General features: G+C 39.4%; 1 long non-coding RNA gene across 1 annotated transcript; it reads right to left on the bottom strand.

Moving 5' to 3' along the window:
* Window positions 1–6,626: 6,626 nt before the first annotated feature.
* On the bottom strand, window positions 6,627–8,970 carry LOC114569221 (uncharacterized). The gene is made up of 3 exons (XR_003694386.1): window positions 8,904–8,970; window positions 7,316–7,384; window positions 6,627–6,871 (listed from the first exon to the last, which is right to left on the bottom strand). It is a non-coding gene; the product is annotated as an uncharacterized LOC114569221 (long non-coding RNA).
* Window positions 8,971–15,016: the final 6,046 nt, after the last annotated feature.

The following is a 15,016-nucleotide window of genomic DNA, read 5'->3' as shown; positions in this document are numbered from 1 at the left end:
CAAAAGTATCGCAAACGCTTTTCACCATGTCTTCTTCTTTCTTTGTGTATTTATCTCTCACACTCAGCCCAATCAGGAACACATGAGGACCAGGTTTGGCAAGTTTGATGGATGTCTTGATCTCTCTCACAATCTCCGCTTCTGTTTTGTCAATGCTTAACAGACCAGGAGTATCAACAACAACCACATTTTGGTTATTAATATCCCCCATTTCCTTCTGGCACTTCTCTGTGACAGCAGATAGACCGGGCTTTGAGTGGAATAGGTCCTTCTCCAGTATTTTTGTTTCCTGAAAAACTCTTCACAACTCTGACTATCCCAAGCAGGATGATCCTCAGCTCTGGTTTTTCATTTGCTGGAAAAAATTTATAGATGTTAGTATAGTAAGAATTGCCTCTGTCATGATGTTATGTCAAATACTCAAATCTATGACAGCAGGTTGTCAGTCAGATGTTTAGATTCAGATTGATTCCACTATCATATCTCTATGGTAAGCCAATTTTTGCCAATGATAAAGTCATACCCCACCCTGCTGTGCCTCTGATAGCTAGTATTGGTTGCCTTCGTTAGGTTAGGTTGGTTACTTTGGTTAGTTTTAGAAGAGGAGTGGGATTGGTTAGTGCAAGAATACCAGGGTAAGCTGATCAAAGGCAGAGTAGGTCATGCCTTTGCTATCCTAGGAAAATAAAAAATAATGTACAGTAAATATGAAGCTGCTGCAGGCTGCCTGTTAGCCTAATTTGTTTATTTGTTTATTATTTAGATCCCCATTAGCTACTCCATTAAGCAGCAGCTTTTCTTCCTGGGCTCTTAATTTTTAACAAAATATTAACATCAAAGCTGTACAACAATGAAGACAATGAAGACAAATACAGAAGTGCACATAACATCTTCTAAATCATATAACTAAAACACAACACAACATAACACATATACACTAAACATAACAACATAACCATATAACAATATACAGTATAAGCTCTTACATGTACAAAATACTACCATTCTCTAGGTATAATATAAAATAAAAATCACATTTCCATTGCCGCAGCTCATTATGAAGTCATTATTAAAAACATAATTACAGTTACTCCAAAGTAAATAAATACAGTCTCAGTCTTTTGGAAAAACTAACATTGTGCAATCTGTAATCTGTTTAAATTATTCTCTGTAGTTGCAGCCCAGATAATGTGGGAACCTAACCATGTGGACGTTTTAAACAAAAAGAAAACTCTGCAAACATGTGGCCTCCCCTTTCAAAGGAATTGTAGAGACAGCATGGACAGCCAACAGGCTCCAAAAACTCCAGACGTTGAAGGTCCCACCTACAGTAAGTGTTACTTTTAGGTTTGAATTCTGATCCTGGCTTCCCATTGAACGAGACTCATGGAAACTGCAGGGAGTCCCTGTGGCATCATCCAGCAGATAAAACCAGGTGCAGGTTAATCCACCCTTTCAGTACAACAAAAGATGCTAAAGTTAGCAGTTCTTCACCATGCTGGACACATTTTGTGTTCATTGTTACAGATTTTTGATCCTAAGAAATCGCTGTGCAACCAGCCTAGTGATGTTACCAATTAACCGTTTATACCTCAATCTGAGGTTTGACTATCTATTAGATCAACACCTCTAAACCTGAGGCCATGGTTCTCAGCAGGAAACTAATGGAGTGCCTACTCCCGGTGGGGAATGAGTTCTTATCCCAAGTAAAGGAGGTCAAGTACCTCAGGGTCTTGATCGTGAGGGAGGGGACAATGGAGCGGGAAATTGGCCGGAGAATCGGCGCAGCGGTATTAAATTCACTTTACCGCACCGTTTACTGCAACTTTTTTTCCTACCCTAACCTATGGTCATGAAGGCTGGGTCATGACCAAAAGAACTAGATCCCCGGTACAAGGGGCTGAATTGGATTTTCTCAACAGGGTGGCTGCTGTCTCCCTTAGAGGTTGAGAAACTTCATTCAGTGCTTACATTTAAAGTGGAAGTTCAAATCTTCATTTGAAATGCCACTTCAACCCTCTTCAGTATTTCATGTGCTTTAAACATCTAAACTGCAGATTTGTCAGCAACATGTACATGTAAATTTACGATATTAGTAACTCATTATGGGGATTTCCCCTTTCTTTCCCTTGACAATGTCTGTGCACAACCCAGACATGTCTGCCCTGGACACCATCTGGCACATGGCACCTCACACCCCTTGTTTTGCCAAGGAGTGGTAAAATCCCACCAATGTGATCGTCAGCGGTGGAAGAAGTCAGAACACAGTCTAATGTCCCAAACGTTTGGGGGAGCCCAGTATTTATGTTAAAGGCAGGGTTTGTAATGTGGAACAGCTAGCAAGATTTGAAAGTAGTATCCCCTTGGGGCTCCGTCTAACCCCTTCCCCTGGCCTCGGGGCTCCGCCTAACCCCTTCCCCTGCCCTCGGGGCTCCGACTGTGCTCAGATGTGCACAAGACATTTCCTGAAAAACAACAAGGCCAATTGTGATGTCGCCTCACACCACTTTTGTCTTGGCCAAAAAAATGCACTGACACACACCCCAAAGAGTAAAGCTGACGGCCAACTGCCAGGTATGTTCTGCCCCTGCATAAGAGGAAATACCTCTCCCATCCCGGCAGGCGGCCGTTAGATATACCCGTGATACCTACAATTTAACAGCGTTTGTCCAAAAGGCAGACGGAAGCTGACATGTGGCGACAGTGCGGGACACACCGCAAAAAACTAGGTCGACTGCCGATCTTCTTGGTGTGTCAGGGCGGTAACACAGCCCCCCACATATTACAGATCTACAGCGGTGGAAGAAGTATTTAGATACTTTACTGCAGTAAAATTACTAATACCACACTGTAAAAATACTCTGTTACAAGTTAAATTCCTGCAGTGAAAATGTTACTTCAGTAAAAGTCTGTATCATCAGGAAAATGTAGTTAAAGTATTAAAAGTAAAGAAACATCCTCCCATTTTAGAAAGTGTAAAGGATCCAAATAGTTGTATGTTTAATGGTCTAATCATTTCAATAAAACATCAGATTTTATAAACTATATAATAATGTGTTTTGTGTGCAGGAATCTTAATGTGTAAAGTAACTAGTAACTAAAGCTGTCAGATGAATGTAGTGGAGTAAAAAGTACAATATTTCTCTCTGAAATGTAACGGATTAGAAGTAGAAAGTGGCATGAAAAGAAAACACTCAAGTAAAGTACAAGTACCTCAACATTTGGACTGAAGTACAGTACTGCAGTAAATGTACTTAGTTACCTTCCACCGCTGGTAATCATATTAAAGTAACTCATGCAAACATTTATGTGAGTTGTACTCTGAAAATGTGTCTTCACTCTGAACAATTCATCCAAATGTGGATTTCCACAACAGTTAAAAGAACATGGCATATAAAGTAATTTAAGAATATTTAAAAATTCTTTGTGCACTGATAATATGTAAATAATGTGTATACATGCTTTACAGAGTATTAACCATTAACAAGGTATTATAAACACCAGTTGCAACTTTATGAAAGCCATCCAAATAATGTTTATTGATGGTTTATAATTTATTTCTTAATAATTAACAAACACAATATCAAAATAAGCGTGAAACAATAAATTGTCAAAACAACAAATTATAGCATAACTAATAATGAGTAAACATTATTATCATTTCATTTTTTTAACATTAAATAACTTAAAATTAAGTTTAATTTGTGATCAATTTACTATTATTATTTGCTAGTGATGGTTATGATGAAGTCTTACAAATATAAAAAAAAACAAATACAAGAGATAAAGACAAGTATCCAACTAACTAACTAACCACTAACTAAAAACTTAGATATTGTCTCAAAAATGCTGCTTAATCCAGTTGTGTGCAGATAATAAAACTCTACACTGCAGATAGATACACTACCAAACATCTCTGAACTTCCCAATAACTCAACATTTCAGTTGTATTTTTAATGAACCCTGTAAAGCCTGACACATGAAAAAATAACCAGAAAATTTTATTTTTTTGGAATTTAGATGTTTATTAAACCTTCTTACAAAATCCCCCAAATTTTTTTTGCCATATGTATTTGTTTATGATATATTTTTTTGTATCATATTTGATACATTGGGCATTTTGGGCAACGTTTTGCTCACAACAATGTTCATTTTAAGTACAAAAATGTGTTGTTTTTGGGACCTCAACTTCCATGCTTGTAACAGCTACACTTTCATCTTGATAGTCTTCCTCATCACTCCTATCTGAACTTCCATTATCATGCATAGACTTAGGAGTCCATTCTTCCTCAGCATCATCATCTTCCCCTAATTGCACCATGTCACTTGAATTGCCATCTACTATCATGCTGATGACATTTTCAATACACTAATTCTTCTTCTAGTCTTTTTGACATCTAAAAAGACACAAATTGGTGGACTTAGAATAGCGATTATGTTATTGTTATTTTGAAAATACCCAAAATGTATTTTAAGATGGAATTTTAGTCATTAATTACATTAATTAAATCATCAAAATAGTGTGTGTTGTATAGGGGTAGGCATGATGTAGATTACATTACAAAAATGTGACTTGAAAGTTCAGGGATAAAGAACCTAAATACCTGCAGTATCAAATTTGATACATACATTTTTAACACAATTTAACTGTAATATAAATAATGAATTTTTAAGTAATTATGCATTGTTTCAATAAAGAAGATATTTATTTAAAAAAATGAGTAATAATATTCTTACCATAACTATATGAAAATTAGCAATTTGTTCCCTGCCAAAAGTGTGTGGAGGATTTAATGACGGCAGCCATTTTGAAAAGGTAAAAAAAAAAATCCCTTCCACTGCTTGTAGTGGAATGATAATCCACTAGAGGGCAGAATACATGTATCAGATTATATACAACAGGTGTTTAAGGAAATTACTGATAACTTGATAGAATAGAGGTTTCACAAACTTGCGTAGCAAATATAATACAAATGGTTCTACAGGGTGAATATTGAAAGACAGTTCAGTCCAAATTAGTTCAAAGTTGTCTCAAAATATCATTGATCCCCAAAGACAGGTTAAAAAGAGAATGAGCTGTTAATAAGTTGCTGGTTTATAGTTAAGAAAACAAATATTGTTCCATATATGAAACCCCAGACACTGCAATGATCTGTTGTACTGAATAATAAATATATTTCACTGTAAAATGTAATTAGTTGACCTTACTTAAAAAAAAGTATGCAAACTCGTTGCCTCAAAAAAATTAAGCAAAGTAATCTTAAGATTAGTGAGTTAGAAAAGCTTGTTTATTTTAAGTGTGCAGTACTAAATCAAGTAGTACCATTAACACGGTTCTTTTATGTTCATGCAACTTAATAGCCATGCTTAGTGTTAACTTAATTTTTTCATTTTGTGTGGATTGCTTGATATAAACCCCACTTAGAATTACTAAATACCTACAACTTAACAAGTTTAGTTCTGCTCACTCATTTTTCAAGTTCACTTAAATTAAAGAAACCAATTTCCTTGAATGGGTCCTTGTTGCAGCTGCCCAGGTTTGGGTCCAACCTGTGGCCTTTTCTCTCCCCCATTTCTTATCTATTTTTGCTGTTACAATCTAATAAAGGCAAACCCACCACAAACATACTTTAAAAGAACACTCACTGGGTTTATTCAGCTCCATTAGAACAATTATTCAATGCACATTCAAGTACAAAACAGTAGCTAAACAAGAAAGTTGTGTTTTATTTAACTATAGAAAATGACATGGAAAAATATAAATAAAAAATAAAACCACATTTCTGTGAGCTAATTCTATGCATGTAACAGTCTCCCAATATTAAACAGGTAAACACCTAATAACTACAGGACTTCAGTGCATGCAAAATCAGTGCATTTCTGATCAAAACTGAAAGTACAACAAATGCTTTTGTGTACCAAAGTGAGCAGTCCAATGATTAAACCAACACAAAGAAAAATATCACTCCTTGGGATTTGTATTTGTACTACATTAAAAGTTTTCCCAAAACACAAATGTAAACAGGACAATAGGTTCTTTTCTGACATTATCATCTAATAACATCTAACAACTCTTTGCAACACAAGGTGGCGCTATTTCACCATTAGCATACCTGCATAACATGGTACAGACTTTAATGGAATTTTTTTTTATTGAGATCCTAAATAAACGAGAACAGCTGCATGAAAGCATCAAACTGTCTCTGATAACCAGGGTTGGGCATCGAGAACAGATTCCTACTTGGAATCGTTTAAAAAATTATGATTCCATTGGAATCGTTTCTTTATTGAAATCGTTTGGAATCGTTTGGAGGATTTAGTTTCAAATCTGATCATGGGTTCCAAATTTAATATGCGCAAGTTTTGGTTTCCGAAGCGGCCAGGTGCCTGTTGTGTTGCAGCCATGAGCATGGTAAGTGGTGCTCTAGCGTGGCTTTATTTTACATTGAAAAAGCCCTGTAAAACAGCAAACTACGAGTGAATCAAAATAAAACTTTCCTCGTATTTGTGAAATAAGCATGTGACCCGTTTCAACTCCACCACTCAAAGAATCAGAATCGAGGATTGATAAGAACCGGAATCGAAAGGAAGAATCGGAATCAGAATCGTTAAAATCCAAACGATGCCCATCCCTACTGATAACAGGAGAACATTAATGGCTGCAAATCTTACAAAGTGCTATCTGACGGCTGATGGCTCTTTACTGTTCTAACTCAGAAGACTGTTCTTCAGAGTTAACAGTTTTGGTGGAAGGTTTTTCTTTCCCCCAAGGGGATACTACTTTCCTTTGACCTTCGTGAGGACTATCTTCACTGACAACTGTCAGCACACCAACAGTGATGCATTCTAGGGCCTCGTCTCTCGCTGTATCCTACAAAGACACACACATTCTTCAGCATTGCAATTTATGCTATTCTAAAGCATTCATTTTTAGTGTTGTAATGTTATCAGAGAATATGTGGTCTCGACCTACTCTATCTGTAAAGTGTCTCAAGATAACCTATGTTATGATTTGATACTATAAATAAAAAATTTAATTGAGAATATGACTTTAAATATGTGTTCACACTGGATTGTTACAATAAAGCAAACAAAATATATTTGGTATGGTTAAACTAAAGCTATGGAGATACCTAAAGGTCTATACATTCTTGAAGAGTTTTTTTTTCAACCTAGACTCCTACTTCTTAGATTTGAAATTAATGAAAATTTATGTGGCAAATTTTATGTTTATTTACTGGCTGTTTACATATCTGTCAGATTAGTTGTGTGAAGTCATGCCATGTATTGATTTGCAGTGTGTCAGTTGGGTTACCTATTTGGACTTGTACTGAAGGCTTCAGGTCTCTCCTGCTGTCCCCGAGGTGGAGGATGGGGACGGGTCCTAGAAAAATAAAAAGGCACAGTACAGAGCACGTTAGCTTTGGTATGACTAAATAACAACATTACAACTAACAGGTGACATCTTATTTTAGCACAATCTCATACAGTTCCAAAATATATCCTAGGGTCCCGTTTCTTCAGAGACGGCATTGTTTGCTAATTCAGTATCTGACCGGGATTATATTTGGACCCAATCTGTTTTCTAGTTATACAATTCAAATCAACTTGTGTAATACTTCCTTTGGGCACCTACAATTGATTGTTAGGCATGGTGTAGGCTAACTCTGCAAACCCTTGGTGTTCTCTCAATGAGCTTCACGAGGTAGTCACCTGAAATGGTTTTCACTTTACAGGTGTGCTTTGTCAGGGTTAATTAGTGGAATTTTTCCCTTATTAATAAAAAAGCAAAGGGTGGCTACTTTGAAGAATCTAAAATATAAGACATGTTTTCAGTTATTTCACACTTTTTTGTTAAGTACATAATTCCATATGTGTTCATTCATAGTTTTGATGCCTTCAGTGAGAATCTACAATGTAAATAGTCATAAAAATAAAAAGGAAACGCATTGAATGAGAAGGTGTGTCCAAACTTTTGGACTGTACTGTACATCCCTCGGATGTATCATAACTTCATAAGATAATACCATGGACATATTAATAGAACACATGGTGAATTACAACCATTAGCTATATCCATTATTACAGCTAGCTACATGAGCTCAGGAGAACAGTCATGTTAGCGGACGTGCGCAGTCCCGTGGGTCTGCTCGCGTCCTTTATGCACGTTCATCATTTCAAATTTAATGATTCTGGATTTGCTTCTAGTGAATGTTAAAAATGTTAGAAACGTAATGTTTTAAACAAGGACCCTTTCAGTGTTCGGGCTGGTAGGTTGATATACCCTGAAACAAATGATCCGCTGAAATATAGACGTTTCTTTCGCCATGTAATGTCTATGTGAAAAGTCTTTCTGGGCCATGGGGTGCAGTACCACCGTTATCCGCTAAGCCCATGTTGGCATTTAGACTTAGCGCTCCTCCTGGGGGCTTGGTTCTTACCCGACGTTATATTGAACTTGTAAGCCTGTGGTCTTAGCTAGCTAACATTAGCAAACCAACATATAACGTTATACCCAAACAACTCGACGGACCTTTTTTTTTGTTACATAAAGTAACGTTACAACACCATCAATGTAATATAAATGTTGCGAACTAAACCCGACCACTTAACACTCATTCTTATGAGGCTGACTGGCTCCTCTTCACCGGCTGCCATTAATATTACGTTAGCTACATTGAAATACCGTTGTTAGGAGCAGAACCGTAGGGGGAGAAACACAATTATTAATGCTAAACTAAGTAGTTACTAGCTAGTTAGTGATGGTATTAGCTAACTTAGTTACAAGAAAACCGATACATTTATAGAATGCACAAACGAGTAAACGGACTTTTGTAACTGTTACATGCAGTACAAAAACATTATGAACATTAACAAAATCATTTTGATTGATGTTAACTTACTTTTTCGTGAAGGAGACAACACAAAGCTGCTGTAGAATTACTCCTGCACGCAGCCAACACATACTCAACATTCTTCTTCACATTCTTCTTGTTTTGGCGATGTCCTTGTTGAAACAGTTTGCCTGTGTTGGAAGCATAGACAGTATATAAACAGTTGGTGTCAGTGCCCGGAAAGTGACACCTACACTTCCTGGCACCATTTGATTCAAATATACCATTTCCAAACTTAATTCGATCATTTAAAATGTTCAATTCAATCAATTTCAATCAACGCAAAAGGAATCTATACAAAAACAACTGAAGTCTACATGATTGAACCATGTTCTTGAAAGGAATATAAATGAATTGCGTAGCATGTTCTAAATTCATTTTTGTAAATTCAAAGACCTGCTATTTCCCATTTTTTCAGTGTACTTTGATATGCTAATAAAAGTACACTTATATTTAGTGCACTTTGTTTACAGTGTACTAAGATTACACTACTGATGAAGTGAAATTAGTGTACACTTTCAAAACTTATACTAACTCTGTGTTAAAAATAAGTGTACTTACTATAAGTACACTAAGTTACCACTATACATTTTTGTACTTTAACATATTTTAGGAAAGTACTCTAATATGCCACTAAAAATACACTTATTTTAGAGTGTACTGTATAAAGTGTACAGAAGTCACACTTCTAATCAAGTGAGATCATAGTACACTTTAAAAAAGTATACTAACAATTAATTTCAAAAAACATATACCTCTCAGTACACTGAATTGCCACTCTAAGTATGTCAACCATGCTTTGATGCTACACCAGTTACAGAAAAGGAACAGAACAGTGGGCTATTAGCGGCAGATGTTCTTCCGCCTGCCAACCCGAATTTTCCGGGAGACTTCTGTTTTTCAAAGCCCTCTCCTAGTTTCCTCCCATGTTTACAATTCTCCCGTATTTATCCCGATTTTTTACAAATTTTCACACCTTTTATTTTTCACTTTCATCATCATAACCTGGCACTGAACAGCATATAAGCCCCACAACTCTAAAACTGTTTTTCCATTACATGGTACCTGCCCGACTCGCTTCGACTCTACTCGCCTTTTTTTGGTTTTCTATTATGAAAAAAAGTCCCTGGTACCTTCCAACAGGTACTTTATTTAGTATCACCTCCGTCGAGGTTCGAAGCAAGCTGAGGTGATACCAAAAGGTGACATGAAAACCTGCAAACCACTAATCATTGCTAGCGACAGACGGGGGTGTCCTGAACAAACCCATCCATCCATCCATCCATCTTCGTCCGCTTATCCGGTGTCGGGTCGCGGGGGGAGCAGCTCCAGCAGGGGACCCCAAACTTCCCTTTCCCGAGCAACATTAACCAGCTCCGACTGGGGATCCTGAGCGTTCCCAGGCCAGGTTGGAGATATAATCCCTCCACCTAGTCCTGGGTCTTCCCCGAGGCCTCCTCCCAGCTGGACGTGCCTGGAACACCTCCCTAGGGAGGCGCCCAGGGGGCATCCTTACCAGATGCCCGAACCACCTCAACTGGCTCCTTTCGACGCAAAGGAGCAGCGGCTCTACTCCGAGCTCCTCACGGATGACTGAGCTTCTCACCCTATCTCTAAGGGAGACGCCAGCCACCCTCCTGAGGAAACCCATTTCAGCCGCTTGTACCCTGGATCTCGTTCTTTCGGTCATGACCCAGCCTTCATGACCATAGGTGAGGGTAGGAACGAAAACTGACCGGTAGATCGAGAGCTTTGCCTTCTGGCTAAGCTCTCTTTTCGTCTAGCGGTGCGATAGATTGAATACAATACCGCACCCGCTGCGCCGATTCTCTGACCAATCTCCCGCTCCATTGTCCCCTCACTCGCGAACACAACCCCAAGGTACTTGAACTCCTTCACTTGGGGTAAGGACTCATTCCCTACCTGGAGAAGGCATTCCATCGGTTTCCTGCTGAGAACCATGGCCTCAGATTTAGAGGTGCTGATCCTCATCCCAACCGCTTCACACTCGGGTTGCGAACCGATCCAGTGAGTGCTGAAGGTCGCAGGCCGATGATGCCATCAGGACCACATCATCTGCAAAGAGCAGCGATGAGATCCCCAGCCCACCAAACTGCAACCCCTCCCCACCCCGACTACGCCTCGATATCCTGTCCATAAATACTACAAACAGGATTGGTGACAAAGCGCAGCCCTGGCGGAGGCCAACCCTCACCTGAAACGAGTCCGACTTACTACCGAGAACCCGGACACAGCTCTCGCTTTGGTTGTACAGAGATTGGATGGCCCTGAGAAGAGACCCCTCACCCCATACTCCCGCAGCACCTCCCACAGTATCTCCCGGGGACCCGGTCATACGCCTTCTCCAAATCCACAAAACACATGTAGACCGGTTGGGCATACTCCCAGGCTCCCTCCAGGATCCTTGCGAGAGTGAAGAGCTGGTCCGTTGTTCCACGACCAGGACGGAATCCGCATTGTTCCTCCTCAACCCGAGGTTCGACTATCGGCCGAACCCTCCTTTCCAGCACCTTGGAGTAGACTTTACCAGGGAGGCTGAGAAGTGTGATACCCCTATAATTGGCACACACCCTCTGGTCCCCCTTTTTAAAAAGGGGAACCACCACCCCAGTCTGCCACTCCTTTGGCACCGTCCCCAGACTTCCACGCAATGTTGAAAAGGCGTGTCAACCAGGACAGCCCTCCACACCCAGAGCCTTGAGCATTTCTGGACGGATCTCATCAATCCCGGGGCTTTGCCACTGTGTAGTTGTTTGACTACATCAGTGACTTCCGCCTGGGAAATCGACGACAATCCCCCATTATCCTCCAGCTCTGCCTCTAACATAGAGGGCGTATTAGTCGGATTCAGGAGTTCCTCAAAGTGCTCCTTCCACCGCCCTATTACCTCCTCAGTTGAGGTCAACAGTGTCCCATCCTTACTGTACACAGCTTGGATGGTTCCCCGCTTCCCCCTCCTGAGGTGGCGAACAGTTTTCCAGAAGCACTTTGGTGCCGACCGAAAGTCCTTCTCCATGTCTTCTCCAAACTTCTCCCACACCCGCTGCTTTGCCTCTTTCACGGCAGAACAAACCCGCCATTTTTAAATAGTGTAGCCAGCAGAGGTTTTTTGCTGCCTCCAGCTTCTTTTTAAACTAAATGTGTCTTCTGGCAAACAGCCACATGCCGAGAATCAAAAACAACACACCTTCCACATTCTGTGTGTGTGTGTGTCGCGTTACGTCACGGCTGTTTCCTGCGGCGTCGCTATGGCAACCAGCCACACTCGCCTCACGCATGAGGCGGTAATAAATCTGCAATGGAAAATGGAGGACGAGGCACCGCGGCCAAGCCGAGCTGGTACTAGCAGTGGGTAAGCGCTATAAAAGTTTGTTTTCTTCCCATTGGCTTAACTTACCTACTTACTTACTTACCTACTAGGCTACCTACTTACTTACTTACTAGGCTAATTACTTACTTACTAGGCTACCTACTTACTTACTAGGCTACCTACTTACTTACTTACTAGGCTACTTACTTATTTACTTACTTACTTACTTACCTACTTACTTACTAGGCTACTTACTTACTAGGCTACCTACTTACTTACTTACTTACTTACTTACTAGGCTACCTACTTACTTACTTACTCGGCTACTTACTTACTTAAAAAGAGAGAAGGAGTGGATAATTGCAACATGAAGGAGATTTTCGGCACAACACCGGAGCCCATCCCACAGACGCATCCAAGCTCTATGAGCTTGTTTCCCCCAGGTGCTCCGATTACAGCGAAACAATTTTCATATTTACAGAATCTTTTCTATATATAACAGAATTATTTTGATACCCATTTTAGAACAAATCTGCCATCAGAATGTTTAAATATTAGCAAAGAAAGGAAAACTAAACAAAATATTCAGCAAGTAACTTGAATTTGACCTCTCATGGCCGTAGTATTGTAGGAGCAAATTAGGAAAGGAAGTGACAAAGTGCTATACTTGGTGTAAAGGGCTTTCACTCAGGGAGGAACACTTCGCCAGCGTAGTTGCGTGGATCCTCGGGGTCTCAATACGCTCCCCATGTGAACAAACAGCCGGACAATGCTCCGCGAGTAAACGCCAGACAATTAATGTTTGGTAACCATGGGGATTCTGTGCACTACTGTTTCCTGGATGTACAACTAAATGAGATTAGCTGACTGTAGTATCATATATTCCTAATCACAGGTCCTGTTTATAAAAGTGGCAATCCTTGTCTTAATTGTAATATAATTACGGACGTTACCTGATAAATCCAGTCTTGTGCCGATGTTTGCTGTTTCCTCTTTGGTGCTGGAGGGAGCACATGCATTGGTTGTTGACAGTATTCACATGATTTAACTTAACTACCAAGACTTAAAGCTTTTGATAATATCAAACCCTTTACACCAAACGATTGAGACAACGGGAGCGTGACAGTGGAATCGCTTGAAAAGTCGTTTGGTTTAAGGTTGGCATGACTCGTCTACATTGTTAGAATCAAAGAGAGAGAGTGAAAGAATTGGAAACATTAAGACATATTACATGCCTGGCTTGCATCCACATAATTGATAAAGGTTATTCTGATTTATTCAGCACATAATGGGCCTTGACGTGTTCACATATTGAGAGAAAGCTAAGCTCATGTTAAGCAACGGGCAAAATTACTTGTAAAAATACCCTTGCAGTGTTTTCTGGTTTCTGAGCTGCCAACACTGTCAGCCAGTGCTACTGATATTTTAGGCCCAAATGCATCTAGGGGATGAAGAGGGACATTTATGTAGGGAGGTTAAGGGAGGTCCAGTCTCTATTTAGTCTCCATTACTTCCTGATCATGGACAGCTCGTTGGGCATTATCCCTTACATAATGCACCAGCTGACTGGATTGCATTACACCGGAGTTTGTACCTTGTGCAATGTCATGTGAATAATTGAAATGATTGATTGCTGCTAACTGAAGTCTGGCTGACTCAGGACAGAGGTAGCTGGCAGACTAGCTGCTGGATAACAAGCTCACTTGTGACCTATGTGACGATCTGTTGTCATGTGAATCTGTAAATACAAGTGAACTCTGTTGTCTGGACAAGGCACAGACATCGATGTAATTCTATTTTCACTACCAGAGAGTTTCACATAGATGTGAATGTAGGCAGCAGTCTATTCAACAAGTATTCTACAAGTATTTTATCTTTTTCTTAATTCCTTTCCACCATAGTCACATTACATTACAGCTTAGTAGCAGGCTAAATTTATAGCTATAGACATCATGCATTTGAATTCTGAACGCTTATCCATTAACACAATTTCCAGACTACAAATGTTGCACTTACTACCTTGTGTATCTACCCAAGGCTTTTCTTTTTATTCACCATGGTAACGTGTCTTTACTTGGGTTGAACTTATGTTACCAGGAAAAAAAGACACAAATACTGTAGAGTTTAGTTTGACTCATATTTGATTTGCTGATGAAGAAAATTAATATTGATTTAAAACCCTACACCTTAATATTTGTCTTTAGAAAGAGTACAGGAATGTCATGTCTGTTAATATTTAATTATTGCTGCATAATTCCATGCATTCATTATTGCATTTTACTTTATTGAATTGTGTATATGAGCAGAGTGTGAAGACAGGACACATAGGGAGAAAGCAACACAGTCTCACTCCCTACTCGTCAAATGTATGACGCATGGTCAAGGACCCTGGCGTCAAGTTTCAACGAAATAGGGGTACCCTTGACGTTATTTTTCGACGAGGGGGGTCCGTCAGATAGACATTCATGTTATTCCCTCACCATCGGATATCGACGAAAGAAAAAAACACGCCCCCCGCCCCTTAACTCGAAATCTGTGACAGTTATTGGTATTTTTAGCCCAATAACCGCTGTTTTAATCAACAATATTCACGAGATAGTATCATGGTTTATATGTATTTCTTTTTATGTTATTATTTCGGTATATTTCGCCAGGGAAGCTGGATTGCTTTTTGTTGATTTATATTTTTAAACTATAATGCTACATCTATCAACATTTATTTAGATGTTATCATTGTATTCATTTCTTTACTTTAATAATATTATTTCGGTCTTATTACCGGTGAAATATT

This window comes from Perca flavescens, chromosome 15, assembly GCF_004354835.1.
Source record: "Perca flavescens isolate YP-PL-M2 chromosome 15, PFLA_1.0, whole genome shotgun sequence".
NCBI lineage: Eukaryota > Metazoa > Chordata > Actinopteri > Perciformes > Percidae > Perca > Perca flavescens.
Note: the sequence above shows the minus strand (reverse complement) of the source record. Positions and strands in the feature narration are given on the sequence as shown.